This window comes from Saccopteryx leptura, chromosome 12, assembly GCF_036850995.1.
Source record: "Saccopteryx leptura isolate mSacLep1 chromosome 12, mSacLep1_pri_phased_curated, whole genome shotgun sequence".
In the NCBI taxonomy this organism is placed as follows: Eukaryota; Metazoa; Chordata; class Mammalia; order Chiroptera; family Emballonuridae; genus Saccopteryx; species Saccopteryx leptura.
This window is the reverse complement of record NC_089514.1, coordinates 52,910,833-52,931,018: the sequence shown is the minus strand read 5'-3', so window position 1 is coordinate 52,931,018 and position 20,186 is coordinate 52,910,833. Positions and strand designations below refer to the sequence as shown.

Genomic DNA, 20,186 nt, shown 5'->3' with positions numbered 1-20,186 from the left:
CTGATTTTCCTCGTTTTGGGGACCATATCTGTCCCTCATGTGTTGCATCAATACATGCTTTCTAATAAGTGTCGTTCTTTTCCATCTGCTCTGAATGAGAGTACCATTTTTTTTAATGATTCATAAAAAATGTTATGCCACTTCTAGTTTTCTGGTTTACAAAGCATTCAAGTGAGCACATAATTCTGGTATTAGGTCAGTTAAATAAATAATTCACAGCACACAGTATTATTGGTAAAGATAAAAGAAAGTGAAGAGCATAGGGCCAGACACACTAGTAATATGAGTGCAAAAGATATTGGAATGAAATATGTATGGGCATTTCATTTTTTAATTCATTTTTTTCCCTCTGGATTTTGGTAATTTTATTTAGAAACTAAATATTCTAACAGGACTCTGACCAACAGAGCTGAGGGCAGAGAACAATTTGTCAGTAATCATGGAGAAAATTATTTAAAGTACACACTTTATGACCAGCCATCCAATATTTTTCCTTTGTTTTTGCAAAGAAAAAAAGAAGTGGTCCCAAGTTTCTTCAAAGGAGTTATGGACAACTTACTACAAATAAAAAGTAGGTGACAGCTTGAACAGCTAATGGAAAACTTAACTCCTACCATAATGAGTTTTTATTTTTTACAAAAAGATGTTTAACAAGTTTGAAAAGCTAAGAACATTAGTATTTACCAACTATGGGTCAGAAACCTAAAGAATAAACTGCTAAAGATCAAGGCAATAAAATTTTAACACATTTCCTCACTCAAGTATTTGTTAAGAAATTGGGATTTCTTAAGTTGCTCTGAAGTAAAATAAATACAAGCTGGAGTTTATTACTGTCCTTTCCCCTCATGCTGAAAATTGGGAAGGACAGCTTAAAATGAAGAATGATGCCCTTGCCATGCTGGATAGTTGGTTGTTTAGAGCATCGTCTCGAAGCACAGAGGTTGCTGGATCGGTCCCCAGTCACGGCAGAGACAGGAAGAGATTTATGGTCCTTTCTCTCTCTCTCCTTTCTTCTCTCTCTAAAAGCAATTTAAAAATTTAAAAGAATAATGTCTTTTATCACTTAATAATCTGAGCATATACAGACAAATAAACAGTTTGTATGATTCTCTTCTTTACTGTCACTCTAGTCCACTCTATTCAGTAAACTTTTATCTGTTGTTCCTTGGAGAAAGTTTCTCAAAGTGTTTCCTGTGAACTCCTTGGGAATCTCGAATCCCTTTCATGGGATCCATAAGCTCAAAAGCGTAGCTACTTGAACAAAAATCAATTTGAATTGGACAGTGCCAAACTGGAAGTGGTTAGGAGGGCTTTCTCAACAGGAGTCCGGGGAAGACTTCTGTGGAGAAATAGTGGAATCAGAGAAAAGAGATTATGTGACTGGTGATAGCTTAAAGCTTAGTTGGCTGTTTGTGACTGTCTGTCCCTAGTACTCTGATGTCAGAGCCTTGAGGCGTTTCCAGGCTTGGATTTCGGTTTGCTTACATGGGCCGCCATGGCATTGGAGCCACTTCAGTTTAATGGCCTCTTTGTTTAAATAAGTGAACAAATGCCCCATTTTGCTCACCTTCTCACACATGAGAGATCGACCACAGATTTGTTATTAGCGCCACTCTCTTCCATCCTCAGAGTTAGGCTGCTCCTGTTTCCTCAGGCAACTGAAGCTTGTGATGTCAGACCCATGGGAAGATTCTTTTTGCTGTTTATCTTGTTTTTCTTTCTTCAAGCCTAGTGAGACCATCTGATGTGCTGCTCGTGGCTGGGAATATGTATTTAAGGCCTTTGAGTTGGAATATAGTGCACCTGGGAGGCTACAGTGATGATTATTAGGAAGACATTACCAGGAGACTGAAGTATATATACTCCCTAGTCAGAGCCCCGGTGAACCAAACCAGTTAGTATCAAATAAGTCACAGAATGTAGCTGAAGGAGCATTACCTGTTTTAGCTAAGTGACTGGTTTGTTAATTTCTTGTATTTGTTATAATACTAGAAAGGGTGACCTGTGTGCAGCAAGAATTATTTGCTATGGCCCAGACTTCTCTTTGTTCAGCCAATAAGTAGTCTAAAGCAGTGCTGTTATCTAAAACAGCCTTAGCAAGAAAGTATAGGACTTTTCTTAGTGGTCTGACACAATTCTGATATTGTTTTACATATTTGGTTGTATATATTTTTGGTTATATACATTTTGATTACTTTTTCATTTAACAATAATTTTGTAATAGATTTTACTATAGAGATAATAGAAGAAATATCTATTGAAACTATTTTAACCTCACAATTAATATCAATAAATATCATGTAAGTTTTGGGGATTGTTGTCAAATTGTGGAGTCATCAGCCCTGGCCAGATAGCTCAATTGATTAGATGTTGTCCCAAAGCACAGAGGTTTCAGTTTGATCCCCTCTCAGGCACATACAGGGACAAATTAATGTTCCTCTCTCTCTCGCTCGCTCTCTCTCACCCTGCCTCTCACTAAAATCAATAAATAAAAATATTTTTAAAAATTGTGTAGTCATCTATCAAGTTTCTTTCCACAGAAGCCAAACTATTATAAAGCCAATCAGGGTTTCTTAAATATTCAATTTCTTCATTATAATAGTGTATTACAGCTTTTATACTATTTTTATCATCAGTATTTTCAAATGTGTTCATATGCTTGACTTATCTTGAATAAATTGATTATCATATAATCAAAGAACCTATTCATTACTTACACTCAAAAATTATCTCTTCCCTGTAAATTACTATTTTAATATTGATCTAAAATTTATTTGTTACAGTTTACTTCTGGATATCAGAATGATTTCTACTGATGTTATTGTGCATCCCTATTATTTTATTTTATCTGATTTTCTCTCAGCCACTTAATCAATAAACTTTAAAGTAACAAAGAAAGTGCCCTTCCAACATGTCCACGTCAGGAATCTGTCATTCCTCTCTGTTGTATCAAGCATCCCAAGCCATCTTTCCCAATCACAATGAAAATAGCACACTTCAGTTTTATCAACTTTTAAATACATTTTCATATTTTGCTTATATTCTGGTTTCACTTTTAAATCTTCAAAATTACATTTACAACTTCATAATAAGGAGCAGATTTTCTCTTTAGAGAAAAAACCAAATTGTCAAATGCATTTAAGAAAAACCAAAAACAAAACTTGTAATTATGGCAAAATACAAAAGCAGTGTTTCTGGTATCTGAGCAGTAGCTTTTACTTTAAGGACATACAGGTTAGGAATTTATGGCACATTTTCTGTGTATTCGATGCTTTTTCTATGGAATGCCTGCAGCTGTTAAAAGTAACATTTGGATCATTATTGTATATACACTTTATCATAATTTTAATTAATCTTAAAATATCTTAAACCAGTTACATATTTTCCTTTTGATACTTTCCAAGTGCCTATGAAAATATGACTCAAAATCAGCAAGTAATTTAGTATTTTATATGAAATTTCCTTTTTTTTGACAGAACATCACTTTCACCTTGACCACTGAAAGAAAACATATTTTGTCTAAAAACGTGTAAGCAAAACTTTCTCTTTAGTATTTCAAAATTAAGTCTGTGTATTTAAAATAGTTTATACAAAACAAGAAAGGCAACCTTTGGTTCTGGGTAAAACCAAATAGAATCTCCTAGAAGTTCAATAAGTTTAAAATGTTATTAAAAATAATATATAAAAATAACATTTTAGTAAATTCTGTGTTTTATTTTATTCTCTAAAACCATTAATGTGATCATAATCATAAAAACAAGCTCTCTTTTATTAAATAACTTTGAATAAATTTATTGCTCAGCACAATATGTAATAATGATGATGTTTGTCATCTTTATTTGTCAAAGTCAAAGTTGAAACTCACTTTTGTGAATGCTTTATTGACTGTACTCATTGAGAGCATTTTAAAAATTAGTAACTTTATATTTTCTACTTTAATATTTCTTGCTTTGTACATATCCTGGTTCTCATGATTTCAATTTCTTGTTATCATTTTTCTTACCTATATTTATATTGACCAGCGTTTTCCCCAAATGTTATATATATATATATATATATATATATATATATATACATATGTATATATACACAAACATATTTACAACACAATAATCAATAAATACTCATACTAATGATAATCCTCTTTTCTGCAATTAGTCACATAGTTGTAGCTATTATTTATAACTGCCTTTTCACTACCGTCAGCAAACAGCAAAGCTGGCTGTTATTGTTTGGGGAAGTGACTCAAACCTTCATTTCTGTAGGGTCTGGGACATTAGTTGTCCTTCATGAATTGGATAGTTGCAGTTAATTATCCATTGACTTCAATGACAGGGCATGATAGTGCTGAGAAACACATAAGAGATCTCCTATCTTTCAGACATGCTCCTCCTTATTTCTGTTGCAGAGTAAGAGTCCAATTTCCTATTGGTAATCAGGAGCAATAACCTCAATAAGTACACTAACTTTTATGCCTGTAGGTCAGAGGCTGAGGAGCTCAAAGTGGGTAGGAGGCAGTCTTAACTTTATTTCAGTGGAATTATTGGTGTGCCTCTGGGTGGAAGCATTCTCCCTTTGGTACTAAAGCCTCTAGACCAGCAGCAGAGCATAAAAGGTTAGAAACAGGAAGAAAACACTTTGCTCGTGGATCACCAGGTATAGTAGTGAATGGTGTCACTCCCATTTCCACCTCTTTTTTCTTGGACCTGAGAATTTTGACTACTGGTAAAACAGCAACGTATATTGGTAGTTAATTTAGAGCATATACAAACTCCTGGAGAGCATTAACCAAGCCCTAAAAGATATTTCCTCTCATCTGGCATGGTAACTAAGTCTTCCAAAAGCTATTTAATCATCCTATCAAATCAGCTGCTTCAGGATGATGGGGAACATGGTAAGACTAACAGATTCCACAAGCATGGGTCCAATAACACACTCCATTTGCTGTAAAATAGGTTCCTTGATCAGAAGCCATGCTGTATAGACTACTATGGCAGTGTATAAGGCATTCTGTAAGTTCATGGACAGTAGTTGTGAAAAAAGCATTGCATGCAAGAATGGCAAATCTGTACACACAGAAGAATATATTCCAGTAAGAACAAAATGTTGCCCTTTCCATGATGATTGGCAGTCCAATGTAATCAACCTATCACCAGGTAGAAGACTGATGACCCTGGGGAATTGTGCTATGTTGGGGCTTGATGTTGATTTCTGTTCCTGGAATACTGGAAAACATGCAACTGAAAAAAACATTTCCCAGAATTACATTCCACAGCACACAAACTATCTTAGCAATTTTATTAAAAGAGCTGTTTGAGAATGATTGCTTATTTAATATTTTAGTATTAGTATATGACTCGGGCATATTATAGCAGTGAATATTTTAGAAAAATGTATGTTATCAGAATTGAGAATTTATGCAATTCTGATCAATTTTGAACCACTGAGAAATTAAAATTTGCAGAGTGTGTAAAGTGACTCTAATAAAAAAATTGTACAGATATTGTAGTTGTTAATATGAAGGAATCACAAACATATATGATTTTGTGATATTCACAAAAGAATATTATGAGAGAAATTCTCTAGGGCTTAAGTATAACAAAGAGACTTCTAGGCATCATGAACTTTTTGATATGTTAAACCTTAAAACCTTCACTGGAGAAGATGGTTGGGGCTTCCTTTTCTGAAGATCTAAATGAAAAAGTAGAGCGGATTTCATCTTTCAGACTTAAAGCCCATGTAGAGAGTATGAGGAACCCGTACAGATGACCCCTCCCATCTATGATTCCATTATTTGAACCGTTTGTGAAATCCTAACCCTTCAATTGCTTTCTGGTGCTTGTCTCCTGTTAAGTCCCATAGGTATATTTTCCTCCCAGGCACCAGCCCACTTAAAGCAAAGCAGTCATGGGAGTTGCCAACTCATCAAAAGCAGGGTCTAGTCCAGCATTAACCTAATTATATGCTGCAACCACTTCTCTTATGCATCTGGGAGTAACTCCTTGGCTTCCAGCCAGCATCTCCGGGATTTGATTTTCAAGTGACATAGCCAGTAACTTTAAAATGTTTACCTCCTGAATGCTGAAGGTGGAATGCTATCATCACAAAGGAGCAGAATCACAATTAGATCAAAAGCCTCTGCTCATGTTAGCCAGCATGGCTTTGCCAATAGGCAGAGAGCCCCAATCTCCAGTTTCTCTGAACTCATATTTTCTCAGTAATTAGCGGGATCTTGTTCATTATGACTCACTCTGAGATGATGAAGTTGCTATGTGCCTTGCCTTTTTCTTCACAGAGCATTGGTAAGCATTTTTTAAGGAAAATTTTATATAAATCTTCAAAATTTCTGGCAAGGAAATTAGGCAGACATCTGGAAAAGAAGCAGCATCGCCTATCTCCATCCAAAATGTATTTTTGCTTCACATCTCTTCTTTTTTCAGAAAACAATATACAAATTCCTTAGCCATGAGCCCCTCTGGAGAAAAAGTATCTGCCCAGTCTATTGGTTATCTTCTGTAGCTAAGGAAAAAGAACTCTGCTTCTCTTCCATCCCTACATTTCAAAGGGCTATAGTGTGATGTAGAGCTCACATTAAATCGATAGCATTTACTGTTGGCAGAAAAGAATAATCTGCACCCAATAAGTAGAAACATAAATACAACCTCACAAGGAACTTAGTCAATAAGTGCATTTCTCCTCCATCTGTTGCTGCTGAGTTTGGCTAGTTTCCCCTGATGGTGGTTTGTAGTATCTGTCGTCCGATATATTCTCCTTGGTAGAGGCTTTATGGGATGGTTTCCTGAACTGTTATAAGACTCTTTTCCACACTCATTGAGTGGCTGCCTTGATTGATCTTAATAGCACCTTTGAAAATTCTGGTGGAAATCTTTTCTTAGTTGAGGTTTTAGATATTGGCTATATAACTAAATAAGGAGTTCCATATTTCAAAGTAGTGTGTTTGGAAGGGTGCCCAGAGTAAAGAAAACATTAATAGGCATAAAAAGCGAGCATATGGATACTATAAGAAGTATGATGGAAAATGTCCAAATAAAGTAGTGGAACCTTCCAATCAAAGAGTGTGAGGGGCAGTAAGGAAAATATGTTCTCTCTTATGTTTCTGCCAAAATGTAAGGACAATACAACCTACAGAGTAAATTCAGCAGATGCTGGAAACTGCAAAAAAGAACTCCAGTTGAAGCCAGCTTAGTTTAAAATAACATACTACTTATGTCTGAATTTGATTGCAACTATATTCTGTTATTTAATATATTTTATTGTTATTTTATCTGTGTTATTTGGTCTATTAAGGCCACCTTAAATTTATATAGTTAGATTGTACTAAAGTGTCCTCACAGAAGTCATAGTATCATTTCTTTAGAAAAGCCTACCTAAAAATGATCTATACTGTGTCCTGAACTCAATCATATGGCAATTGTCTTTAAGTTCCTTATTATGCATCTAGACATATGTAAGACTTTTATATGTGAAATATGGCATAATTGCTTCTTTTAAAAAGATTAAAAGTTAGTTTAAAATGGTGGTAAACTATACATTTTCTTTGTTCACTCTAGGACAGTTATTTCAAGGTTTTTGATAATAAAAGTTTTCTGTTGTTGTTGCCAAATTTTAATGAACACCTTTTTATTTAGAATCCTGAATACAAATGCTAAATTAATTATTTTCATTTGACACACATAGCTTTTAGGTAAGGGTTATCACTTGTTTTATAAGGTTTAACATTTCTTTTGATAGTCAGAAATAACTTACTAACACCAGATAGATGAAAGGCAGAACTTTTTGTTACTTAAAGCTCCAAACTAGAGAAGACTGCCAGGCAGGGCCACACAGGGATTTTGCACCCAGGGATGTGGTAACAAAGAGCTGGAGGTGATTAGGGTGATGCACTGTGACCTCAAGTATGTATGCCCAGTAAGGGAAGTAGTTGGGTGAGTACATGACTCACTCAAGTTCAACAAGAAAAGCTGATTGACTTCTGTTTAGTACCTCAAAACTGGGTCAACACAGCATAATTAAAAAAGAATCCACTATAATATATGATACTAGTCTAAACTGAAAATATTCTTCATAATTCATTTATACTTTCAATAAATATTTAATGAATATACATTATGTGTTGACTCCAAGATTGACATTGAGAAAATACAGATGAACAAATGGATGCAAGTTCAGTGAGAGACAAAAGAAATGATGACAATGTAGTTATAAATCGAAGAGAGTCATAATGTAAGTTGTTACTGGGACACAAACGTAGATGTTACTTCTATAGTCCAGACACTGAAAACTTTTCAGACATTGGATACATCATTAACAAAGATATAAAAGCTAGTTGTAATTTAATAAGCATCTAGCTTAGAAAAAAAGTCTAAATAAATAAATCAAAAAAGTCCCAGAAAGATAAAGACACTTGGTTTATGTCACAGAGAGTATAGAAAACAGCCTCGAATAACTTCCACACCCAGAATTCACCTATCTTTTCCCTCTTATGAGCAACATCAACTTTGCTTAATTGCAAATTCCACATATTTGACTATCTGAATATGGTATGTAAGCATTGTAATAATCTGGCCAGAGGGACTTATAATAAAGAATAGATTTAGAATTTCATTCTTTTAAAATGTATACATTTTTAAATGTGTTCATTTAAATAAAATGAATTTTTTTTTTCTATATCATTAAAGTCTCCCTTCCCGCAGTCGTCATGTCCAAGTCAGAGTCTCCCAAAGAGCCCGGACAGCTTCGGAAGCTCTTTATTGGAGGTTTGAGCTTTGAAACAACCGATGAGCATCTGAGGAGCCATGTTGAGCAATGGAGAATGCTCACGGACTGTGCCATGACAAGAGATGCAAACACTAAGTGCTCCAGAGGCTCCGGGTTTGTCACAGATGCCACTGAGGAGGAGGTGACTGCAGCCATGAGTACAAGGCCGCACAAGGTGGAGAGAAGAGCTGTGGAGCCAAAGAGGCCTGTCTCGAGAGAAGGTTCTGAAAGACCAGGTGCCCACTTAACTATGAAAAAGGTTTTTATCGGTAGTACTAAAGAAGAAACTAAACATCACCAAAGGGGTTATTTTGAACAGTATGGGAAATTTGAAGAGTTTGAAATGATGACTTACTGAGGCAGTGGCAAAAAGAGAGGCTTCGCTTCTGAACCTCTGATGACCATGACTCTGTAGACAAGATTGTCATTCAGAAACGCCAGATTGTGAATGGCCACAGCTGTAATGTAAGGGAGGCCCTGATCTAAGCAGGAGCTGGCTAGGGCTTCCTCCAGCCGAAGAGGTCACAGTGGCTCTGGAAACTTTGGTTGTGGTCATGTGGGTAGTTTTAGTGGGAATAACAACTTCGTTTGTGGAGGAAATCTCAGTGATGGAGGTGGCCTTGTTGGCAGCCATGGTGGTGGTGGATAGGCAATGGGGATGCCTATCATGGATTTGGTAAAAATGGAGGAAGTTTTGGAGATGGTAGAAGCTACAGTGATTTTAGCATTTATAACAATCAATATTCAAATTTCAGATCCATGAAAGGAGGAAATTTTGGAAGTAAAAAGCTCTGGCACCTATGGTGGTGGAGGTCAGTTCTTTCCCATACCACAAAACCAAGTTGTCTGCAGCGATTTCAGCAGCAGCAGTAGCTACAGCGGTAGCAGAAGGTTTTAATTTCTGCCAGGAAACAAGACTTAGTAAAAGGTGAAAGATTTATACGATATGAAGAGAAACAAGAGTATGGAAACAAGACTTAGCATGAACAGAGAACCAGAGAAGCTACAGATTACAATAGACTTGTGAGCTCAACCAAGCACAGTAGTGGCAGGACCTAGCTGCTATAAAGAAGATACATTTTATGTAGACAATACTCACGTATATGGGCAAAAGGCTTGAGGACTGTATTTGTGACTACTTGTATCAGTTATTTTTATTTTAGTTCTGTGGAAAGTATAAAGCATTCAACAAAATGTTTTAATGTAAATTATTTTTTGCACTCATTCCTTTGCTTGCTAAAATAGGCTAAGCACAACACTCAATAAATGTGTCTTTTTAAAAATAATTTTCAAAAATATAAAATGACATTCTTCTCTATTGGACAAGTGAATATCTAGGCCCTCACCTGGTCTGGGAACCTTAGACCTGAGCTTTACGGTAGTTAAAACTAGGGATGTGCTTCGCAGGAAAGTATAAAACAAAGAGTAAATTAAGTTGTAGTCTCATGCAGAGACCTACGTGAGTTCTCAATAAGTTCAGTGTTAAGCTCAAAGAAAAAGTCAGAGAGCAAATGCCCCACCCTATGGAGACTGGGCCATTCTGAGAAGTCAGCCAGGAAGCAGGGGGCATGTCAGTGACTCAGTTTTCTGGTGTTGAGACTGGAGCTTTCCCCCACATGCTAAGGAGTCTAGGACTGGTGCTTCTACCTCACAGGAGACTCAGTAGAAACCATCCCAAGTGCAGGCAGACCACACCTCTGAGTCTCAGAGACCACACCCACTGGACACCTGGGGCCACACCCTACTGAGGTCTATGTAAAAAGTCTAGACAGACTGACTCCTGGGGCCAGGGGTGGAGCCATACCCACCACCCTTCCTAATCCCTCATTGGCCACAGGCTCTAGATTCTGGCAGAGGTTTTACAGTGGCTGAGCACAAAACACAGCACAGGATGCAGGACTCAGGGAACCTTGGCCTTTTGCTGACATTCTCTAAGGCCCAGTGTGGTAAAAGATAGCCTAGGTGTGCAGCTTGGTATTTCTATGTGCACCTGGGCCCAGAAAAGGTTCTGGTTTGCTTGTAGCTCCAAAAGTTTGCTGAGGGCTTGTCATGGCCATTGTCTCCCACTGGTCTATGCTGGGTTCCTGCCAGAGAGGCCCAGGGCTGGTATATCCAGTAGCCAGCTGTGAAAAGCATCGGCTCAGGACCTAATGACCCTTGCTGGTGGCATGTCTTAAGGGAGAACTCATCAGACCCAGGGCCCAGCTAGGCAAGTTCCACTCTCTGTGATCAGCATTGGCACAGCGGCTTGTGTGTATTGGACAGGGTAGAACTTCACAGTCAGCTGGCCTGGGTGCTGCATATCCTACCCCACTGGGCTATGTTCTACAGGAGGGAGGAAGAGAAGCTTGGAGCATGGACATTTAAAGAGTGAGATCCCATGAGCCTATTTTTGGGTCTGGTCAATGGGCTTAGCCACTTTGTGGGGGGGCATAGTCAACCTCAGGGAAGGACTCTCTTAGTCTTCCTCCCTGAGACCAGGGGCTTCCCAGCTGGAAGAACTTCTACAGAGGCAACTATCAGCCCCACTGAATCTGGACCTGCTGCTCACCTTACTGGGGAGAAATAAAATTGGAATACCCAACAGTGTCTGAGGGATTAGGTTCTGAAGTAGAGGCCACTTCCCCATACTGAGCTCGCGACTAAGCGACTCCTGAAGTAGGGGGTCCCACTAATGTTGTATTTCCAACCTCAGCTGCCTTAACCCACCAATCTTGTACTTTATAGAGGGGTTGGTGGGGTGAGGCCAGTCTGAGGCCACACTACAGCCTTTTTACAGAAGACTCTGTGGGAAGACCATGCAGCTGCAAGAGGAGTTGGAGCAGCTGAAAAGTGTAGGCAAATCTTATGGAGCTTGGGGTTCTTATAGAGCTGCTATCATCTCTAAGCAGGAGGAAGATAATCCTTATACATAGGTTGGACCCTCCCACACTACCCAGGCACAGGGAACACAGCCACAAGCAGCAAATAGAGCAGTAGCTCCAGACAAATAGCCCATGGAAGGTTATAAACAATGGTTGATGCAAATCCAAGAAAACTCAGAACAAGCACAACTAGTAGTGGGTGGCAGATAGCCCCAATGCTAGACTCAGCTAGCTACACAAGCAGCATGCCCATAGGAGGAATCCAGCAGACACTAGACACTACAGAGAATAAAAACACCCAATAAGACAGACACTACACAGTGTCTAATACTCATGATCAAGGTTGACCCTTACAGACAGTCAACCTGTAGGGATAACTGCACTCATGAAAGGACCAACTGTATTCAATACTCACATACAACAGGAGGGTAAACACTACCCTCAAGAAGCATACCTAGGACTGACCTGTGGCGGCGCAGTGGATAAAGCATTGACCTGAAATGCTGAGGTCGCCGGTTCAAAACCTTGCATTTTTCTGATCAAGGCACATATGGGAGTTGATGCTTTCTGCTTCTCCCCCCTTTCTCTCTCTCTCTCTCACTCTCTCTCTCTCTCTCACACACACACACACACACACACACTCTCTCTCTCTCTCTCTCTCTCTTTTCCTCTCTAAAATGAATAAATTATTTTTTAAAGTTTTTTTTAGAAAAGAAGCATACCCAAATGAATGAACAAGAAAAATCCCTAGAAAAAGAACTAAATAAAATGGAAGTAACCAAACTACCAGATGCAGACTTTAAAATAATAATATTTAGGATGCTCAAGATTCTTAGAGCAACAATGGATGCTCACAATTGGATGATCACAATGAGACCTTAAACAAAGAGATAGCAAACATCAAAAAGCACATTGAAATCATAAAAAATAACTAGTCAGAAATGATAAATGCAATATAAGAAATAAAGGCTGCACTAGAAGGGATAGAGTGGGGATTTGCCAGCTCTTTAAGCCTCTTACTCTCCAGGCAGTGGCAGGGGCAATCTCATAGCTGGATCACCAGGCTGCTAATTCAGGAAGAAGAGACTAGAAGAGAGGCTCCGGGAAAATGAACTCTCCCATTGTCAGAGCCTGCAAATGCTAACAAGCACCGACTACCAATGAGACTGAGGCCTAGTGTATGACATCGCCATAGCAACACATCAACTGCAAATCTCTACCTAAGCGTGCCACAGGGGCAGAGCCTGGGGTACAGTGCCACCAACCAGGAAGAGGGAAAAGAAAGAAAAAGATAATCTCTCAAAATCAAGAAAAATCCACAGTCTCAATAACATTTTGCACTTTTTTTTATTTCTTTCATTTTTTTAATTTTTTTTTCTTCTTCCACTTTGGTCCTTTTATTCTCTGCTGTCTTATTCTTTTCTCTTCATCTTGAACTACATTGCCCAGAGGTGTTACATTTCCCATTGTTTTCTTTTTTTTTTCTTTCTCTCTATGAGTTTTACACTCTAAAATCCTCAACAGTCTTCTTTTTTTTTCTTTTCTTCTCTTTTGTCTTTTTTCTGCCTCTATCTTAGTTTCTCCTTTTCTCTTCCACTATTTCTTTCATTCAATCTTCACTCACAAACAAATTATTTTATTTTGGATTCAAATTTTTTCTTTGTGGCATATTGTGTGCTTTTTACTTCACTTTTTAACTCATTAGCATTCCCCCCAACCCTGATTCTCCATTCTATGTATTATGTTCCACTTAATACAATAGTATTCTTTTTTTTCTTGTTTCCTTCTTATCCCTTTCACTATATCTCTCATTCAACCATCAATTACAAGAAAATCATTTTATTCTCGATCCAATTTTTTTTCCTGCATTTTGTGGGTCCTTACCTCGTTTTTTGTGCCTTTATCACTTCTCGTCTACTCAGGCCCTCTGCTATAGGTAGTTTTTGTCCCATTTAATACAAAATAATTCTGTTTTTAACAGTATTTTCTCAAAGAAAAAAAGAAATAATAATAATTTTTTATTTAATTTTATTTTTTTACAGAGAGAGGGATAGATAGGGACAGACAGACAGGAATGGAGAGAGATGAAAAGCATCAATCATTAGTTTTTCATAGCAACACCTTAGTTGTTCATTGATTGCTTTCTCATATGTGCCTTGACCGTGGGGTTACAGCAGACTGAGTAACCCCTTGCTCAAGCCAGAGACCTTGGGTCCAAGCTGGTGAGCTTTGTTCAAACCAAATGAGCCCATGCTCAAACTGGCCACCTTGGGGTCTCGAACCTGGGTCGTCCGCATCTCAGTCCGATGCTCTATCCACTGCACCATCACCAGGACAGGCTAAATTATTTTTTATTGTCTATTTTTTTTACTTTTTATTCTTTATTAATTCTCATTAGTGTTATTAACAAAACCACCCTCAGATGCCATTAAGGAAAGGAAATCAAATATCATGGATACAAAAGACAGCGATGTAGCACAGATAGATGAGGAAAAATCTAAAGAAAAAAATTTTAATACATTGAAAAACTTGGAGTTAAATGACAGAGAATTTAAAATAGAAATCCTAAAAATACTCAGAGATATACAAGAAAACACAGAAAGGCAATTTAGGAAGCTCAAAAAACACTCAATGAACATAAAGAATATATTACCAAGGAAATTAAAACTATGAAAACAAATCAGAGATGAAAAACTCAATTTATGAACTAAAAAACGAGGTAACAAGCTTAGCTAATAGAACAGGCCAGATAGAAGAGAGGATTAGTACATAGAAGACAGGCACCTTGAGGCACAACAGAGAGAAGAGGAGAGAGACTCATGAATATAAAAAAATGAGAAAGCCCTACAGGAATTGTCTGACTCAATCAAAAAGAGTAACATAAGTATAATAAGTATATCAGAAGGAGAAGAGAAAGAAAATGGAATGGAGAACATATTCAAACAAATAATAGACAAGAACTTCCTAAGCCTGTGGAAAGAACTAAAACCTCGAATTCAAGGAACAAACAGAACACCGAGTTATCTTAACCCAAAAAACATACTCCAAGGCACATCATACTGAAATTGGCACAAACCAACGACAAAGAAAAAATTCTCAAGACAGCCAGGGAAAAGAAGAATACAACATATAAAGGAAGGCCTATTAGATTATCATCAGATTTTTAAGCAGAAACTCTACAAGCTAGAAGAGAGTTGACTCCAATATGTAAAGTTCTGAAAGACAGGAACTTCCAGACAAGAATACTATACTCATCAAAGCTATCTTTCAAATACAAAGGAGAAATAAAAACATTCACAGATACAGAAAAGATGAGGGAATTTATCATCAGAAAACCCCCACTTCATGAAATATTAAGGGGGTTTTTCAATCAGATACAAAGAATAAAACAAAACAAAACCACGAGTGAAAGCTCCACCAAGAACACAATAAAACCAAATTAAACTGTGACAACAGAAACAAAAAAGGGGAGAGGATGAAGATGAACAGTAGCAAAGGACGATGGAGTGCAGAAGCACGCATAAGATAGTGTACTACAATGAACATGGTAGGTACCCTTTCCATTACTTAATGGTAACCACCCCTGAAAAAACCACCACAGAAACACATGACTTGAAAAAAAAAGTAACAGAGGGAAGAAGTATGGATTACAACCAAACAAAAACAAATGATAGAAAAATAAAAGAGAAGAATAAAAAAGATACAAAACTAACAGAAAGCAATATATAAAACACTCAATTGTCGCTCTGGCCAGTTGGCTCAGCGGTAGAGCGTCGGCCTGGCATGCGGGGGACCCGGGTTCGATTCCCATACAGGGCACATAGGAGAAGTGCCCATTTGCTTCTCCATCCCCCCCTCCTTCCTCTCTGTCTCTCTCTTCCCCTCCCGCAGCTGAGGCTCCATTGGATCAAAGATGGCCCAAGCACTGGGGATGGCTCCTTGGCCACTGCCCCAGGTACTAGAGTGGCTCTGGTCATGGCAGAGTAACGCCCCTGGTGGGCAGAGCATCACCCCTGGTGGGCGTGCCGGGTGGATCCCAGTCGGGCGCATGCGGGAGTCTGTTTGACTGTCTCTCCCCGTTTCCAGCTTCAGAAAAATACAAAATAAATAAACAAATAAATAAAACACTCAATTGTCAATAATTACATTAAATGTAAATGGATTGAGCTCACCAATAAAAAGACACAGAGTAGCAGAATGAATTAAAAAAGAAAATCCAACTGTATGCTGCCTAAAAGAAACACACCTAAACTACAAGGATAAAAAAAAATTCAAAGTGAAAGGCTGGTAAACAATACTCCAAGCAAATAACATAAAAAAAAAGCAGGTGTAGCAATATTCATATCTAACAATGCTGACTACAAGACAGCAAAGGTAATCAGAACAAATATGGTCATTTCATAATGATTAAGGGGACACTGAATCAAGAAGACATAACACTTCTTAATATATATGCACCAAACCAAGGAGCAACAAAATATATAAGACAGATACTGACTGACCTAAAAACAAAAACTGACAAAAATACAATCATACTTGAAGACCTCAATACACCGCTGATGGCTCTAGATCATTCATCCAAACAGAAAATCAATAAAGAAATATTGGCCTTGAACGAAACACTAGGGCAATTGGATATGATAGACATCTACAGGACATTTCATCCCGAAGTGAGAGAATACACATTTTTCTCTTGTGTATATGAAACATTATCAAGAATTGACCATATGTTGGGCCACAAAAATAACATCAGCAAATTCAGAAAAATTGAAATTGTACTAAGCATATTTTTTGGTCATAAAGCCTTGAAACTAGAATTCAACTGCAAAAAAAGAGGTAAAAAAACCCCACAAAAATGTGGAAACTAAACAACATACTTTAAAAAAATAATTGGGTCAAAGAAGAAATAAGCGCAGAGATCAAAAGATACATAAAGATAAATGAAAATAACAATACAACATATCAGAATCTCTGGGATGCAACAACAGCAGTAATAAGAGGGAAATTCATATTACTCCAGGCCTATATGAACAAACAAGAGAGAGCCCAGTAAACCACTTAACTGCACATCTTAAGGAACTAGAAAAAGAAAAATAAAGAAAACCCAAAACCAGCAGAAGAAAAGAAATAATAAAAATCAGAGCAGAAATAAATGAAATAGAAAACGGAAAACTATAGAAAAAATTAATAAAACAAGGATCTGGTTCTTTGAAAAGATCAACAAAATTGACAAACCCTTGGCAAGACTCATCAAGGAAAAAAGAGAAAGGACTCATATAAACAAAATCCAAAATGAAAGAGGAGAAATCAGCATAGACATCATAGATATACAAAGAATTATTGCAGAATACTATGAAAAACTATATGCCAACAAATTCAACAATCTAGAAGAGATGGATAAATTCCTAGAACAATACAATCTTTCTAGACTGAGTCATGAAGAAGTAGAGAGCCTAAACAGACCAATAAGCAGGGAGGAAATAGAAAAAACTATTAAAAACCTCCCCTAAAATAAAAGTCCAGGCCCAGATGGCTATACTAGTGAATTCTATCAAACATTCAAAGAAGACTTGGTCCCTGTTCTATTCAATGTCTTCCAAAAATTTGAAGAAGAAGCAATACTTTCAAACACATTTTATTAGGCCAACATAACCCTCATACTGAAACCTGGCAAGGACGGCACACACACAAAAAAACTACAGACCAATATCTCTAATAAATACAGATGCTAAAATACTAAAAAAAATATACTAGCAAATCAAATACAGCAACATATTAAAAAAATAATACATCATGATCAAGCAGGATTCATCCCAGAATCTCAAGGATGGTTCAACATACATAAAACGGTTAACGTAATACACCATATCAACAAAACAAAGAACAGAAACCACATGATCTTATCAATAGATGCAGAAAAGTCATTTGATAAAATACAACACAATATTATGTTTAAAACACTCAACAAAATGAGTATAGAAGAAAAATATCTAAACATGATAAAGGCCATTTGTGATAAACCATCAGCTAACATCATATTAAATGGCATAAAACTGAGGACTTTCCTCCTTAAATCAGGAACAAGACAGAGTTGTCCACTCTTTCCACTCTTATTTAATGTGGTGATAGAAGTTCTAGCCAGAGCAATCAGACAAGATAAAGAAATAAAAGGCATTCAGACTGGAAAAGAAGAAGTAAAGGTTTCACTTTTTGCAGATGATATGATCCTATACATCAAAACCCCCAAAGAGTCCACAGAAAGATTACTAGAAACAATAAACCAATACAGTAAGGTTGCAGGATACAAAATTAATATACAAAAGTCCATAGCCTTTCTATATGCCAACAACAAAACATTAGAAAATGAACTAAAAAAAATTCCCTTTATGGTTGCAACAGAAAAAATAAAATACCTAGGAATAAACATAACAAAGAATATAAAGTACCTATATAACAAAAACTACAAAGCATTGTTAAGGGAAATTGAAAAGATACAATGAAATGGAAAAATATTCTTTGTTTTTGAATAGGAAGAATAAATATAATCAAAATGGCCATATTACCCAAAGCCATATACAAAATTAATACAATTTCCATCAAAATTCTAATGACATTTTTTAAAGAAATGAAACAAAAAATCATCAGATTTATATGAAACTATAATACACCCCAAATAGCCAAAGCAATCCTAAAGAAAAAGAACGAAGCTGGGGGCATTACAATACCTGACTTCAAATTATATTATAGAGTCATGACAATCAAAACAGCATGGTATTGTCAGAAAAATAGACACTCAGACCAATGGAACAGAATAGCAATCCCAGAAATAAAACCACATATATATGGTCAAATAATTTTTGATAAAGGGGCCAACAACACACAATGGAGAAAAGAAAGCCTCTTCAACAAATGGTGCTGGGAAAACTGGAAGGCCACATGCAAAAGAATGAAACTTGACTACAGTTTGTCCCTTTGTACTAAAATTAATTCAAAATGGATCAAAGACCTAAATATAAGACCTGAAACAATAAAGTACATAGAAGAAAACATAGGTACTAAACTCATGGACCTTGGTTTTAAAGAGCATTTTATGAATTTGACTCCAAAGGCAAGGGGAGTGAAGGCAAAGATAAATGAATGGGACTACATCAGACTAAGAAGTTTTTGCACAACAAGAGAAAATGACAACAAAATAAACAGACAGCCAACTAAATGGAAGATGATATTTTCCAACAACAGCTCAGATAAGGGCCTAATATCCAAAATATACAGAGAACTCATAAAACTCAACAACAAACAAAGGAACAATCCAGTAAAAAAATGGGAAGAGGACAAGAACAGACACTTCTCCCAGAAAGAAATACAAATGGCCAACAGATATATGAAAATATGCTCATCTTCATTAGTTATTAGAGATATGCAAATCGAAACTACAATGAGATACCACCTCACACCTGTTAGATTAGCTATTATCAATAAGACATATAATAGCAAGTGTTGGAGAGGATGTGGAGAAAAAGGAACCCTCATCCACTGTTGGTGGGAATGTAAAGTAATACAACCATTATAGAAGAAAGTATGGTTGTTTCTCAAAAAACTAAAAATAAAACTAGTATATGACCCAGCAATTCCTCTACTGGGTATATACCCCCAAAACTCAAGAACATTGGTACATATAGACACATGCAGCCCCATGTTCATTGCAGCATTGTTTACAGTGGCCAAGATATGGAAACAACCAAAAAGCCCTTCAATAGATGACTGGATAAAGAAGAGTGGTACATATATATACTATGGCATACTACTCAGTCATAAGAAATGATGACAGCAGATCATTTACAACAGCATGGTTGGATCTTGATAACATTATACGGAGTGAAATAACTAAATCAGAAAAAACTAAGAACTGCATGATTCCATACATAGGTGGGACATAAAAATGAGACTCAGAGACATGTACAAGAGTGTGATGGTTACGGGGGAGGGGAGAAGAGGGAGCGAGAGGGGGGTGGGGTGGGGCACAAAGAAAACAAGATACAAGGTGACAGAGGACAATTTGACTTTGGATGATGGGTATGCAACTTAATTGAATGACAAGATAACCTGGAGATGTTTTCTTTGAACATATTACCCTGATTTGTCAATGTCACCCCATTAAAATTAATAAAAAAAACCCTTAAATGTAAGTTCCAAACGTAAGTTCCAAATGTAAGAGCCTATCTCTTGTAGCGATATTTTTGGCGATATAGTTCCTCTGCCAAGTGAAATAAATAACAAAATAAACAAATATCAAACTTAAAAGCTTTACACAGCAAAAGACACTATTAACAAAATAAAAAGACAGCCCATTTAATGGAAACAGATATTCACCAATACATCTGATAAGGGATTAAAAAGCAAAATTTGTAAGGAACTTCTAAAACTCAACACCAGGAAGACAAACAATCCAATTTAAAAATGGGCAAATGTCCTAATTAGATACTTCTCCAAAGAGGACATACAGATGGCCAATGGGCATATGAAAAAAATGCTCAATGTCACTAA

At 36.8% G+C, this 20,186-nt stretch overlaps 1 pseudogene; it reads left to right on the top strand.

The window, feature by feature from the left end:
- Window positions 1–8,719: 8,719 nt before the first annotated feature.
- On the top strand, window positions 8,720–9,676 carry LOC136383884 (heterogeneous nuclear ribonucleoprotein A1-like; annotated as a pseudogene).
- Window positions 9,677–20,186: the final 10,510 nt, after the last annotated feature.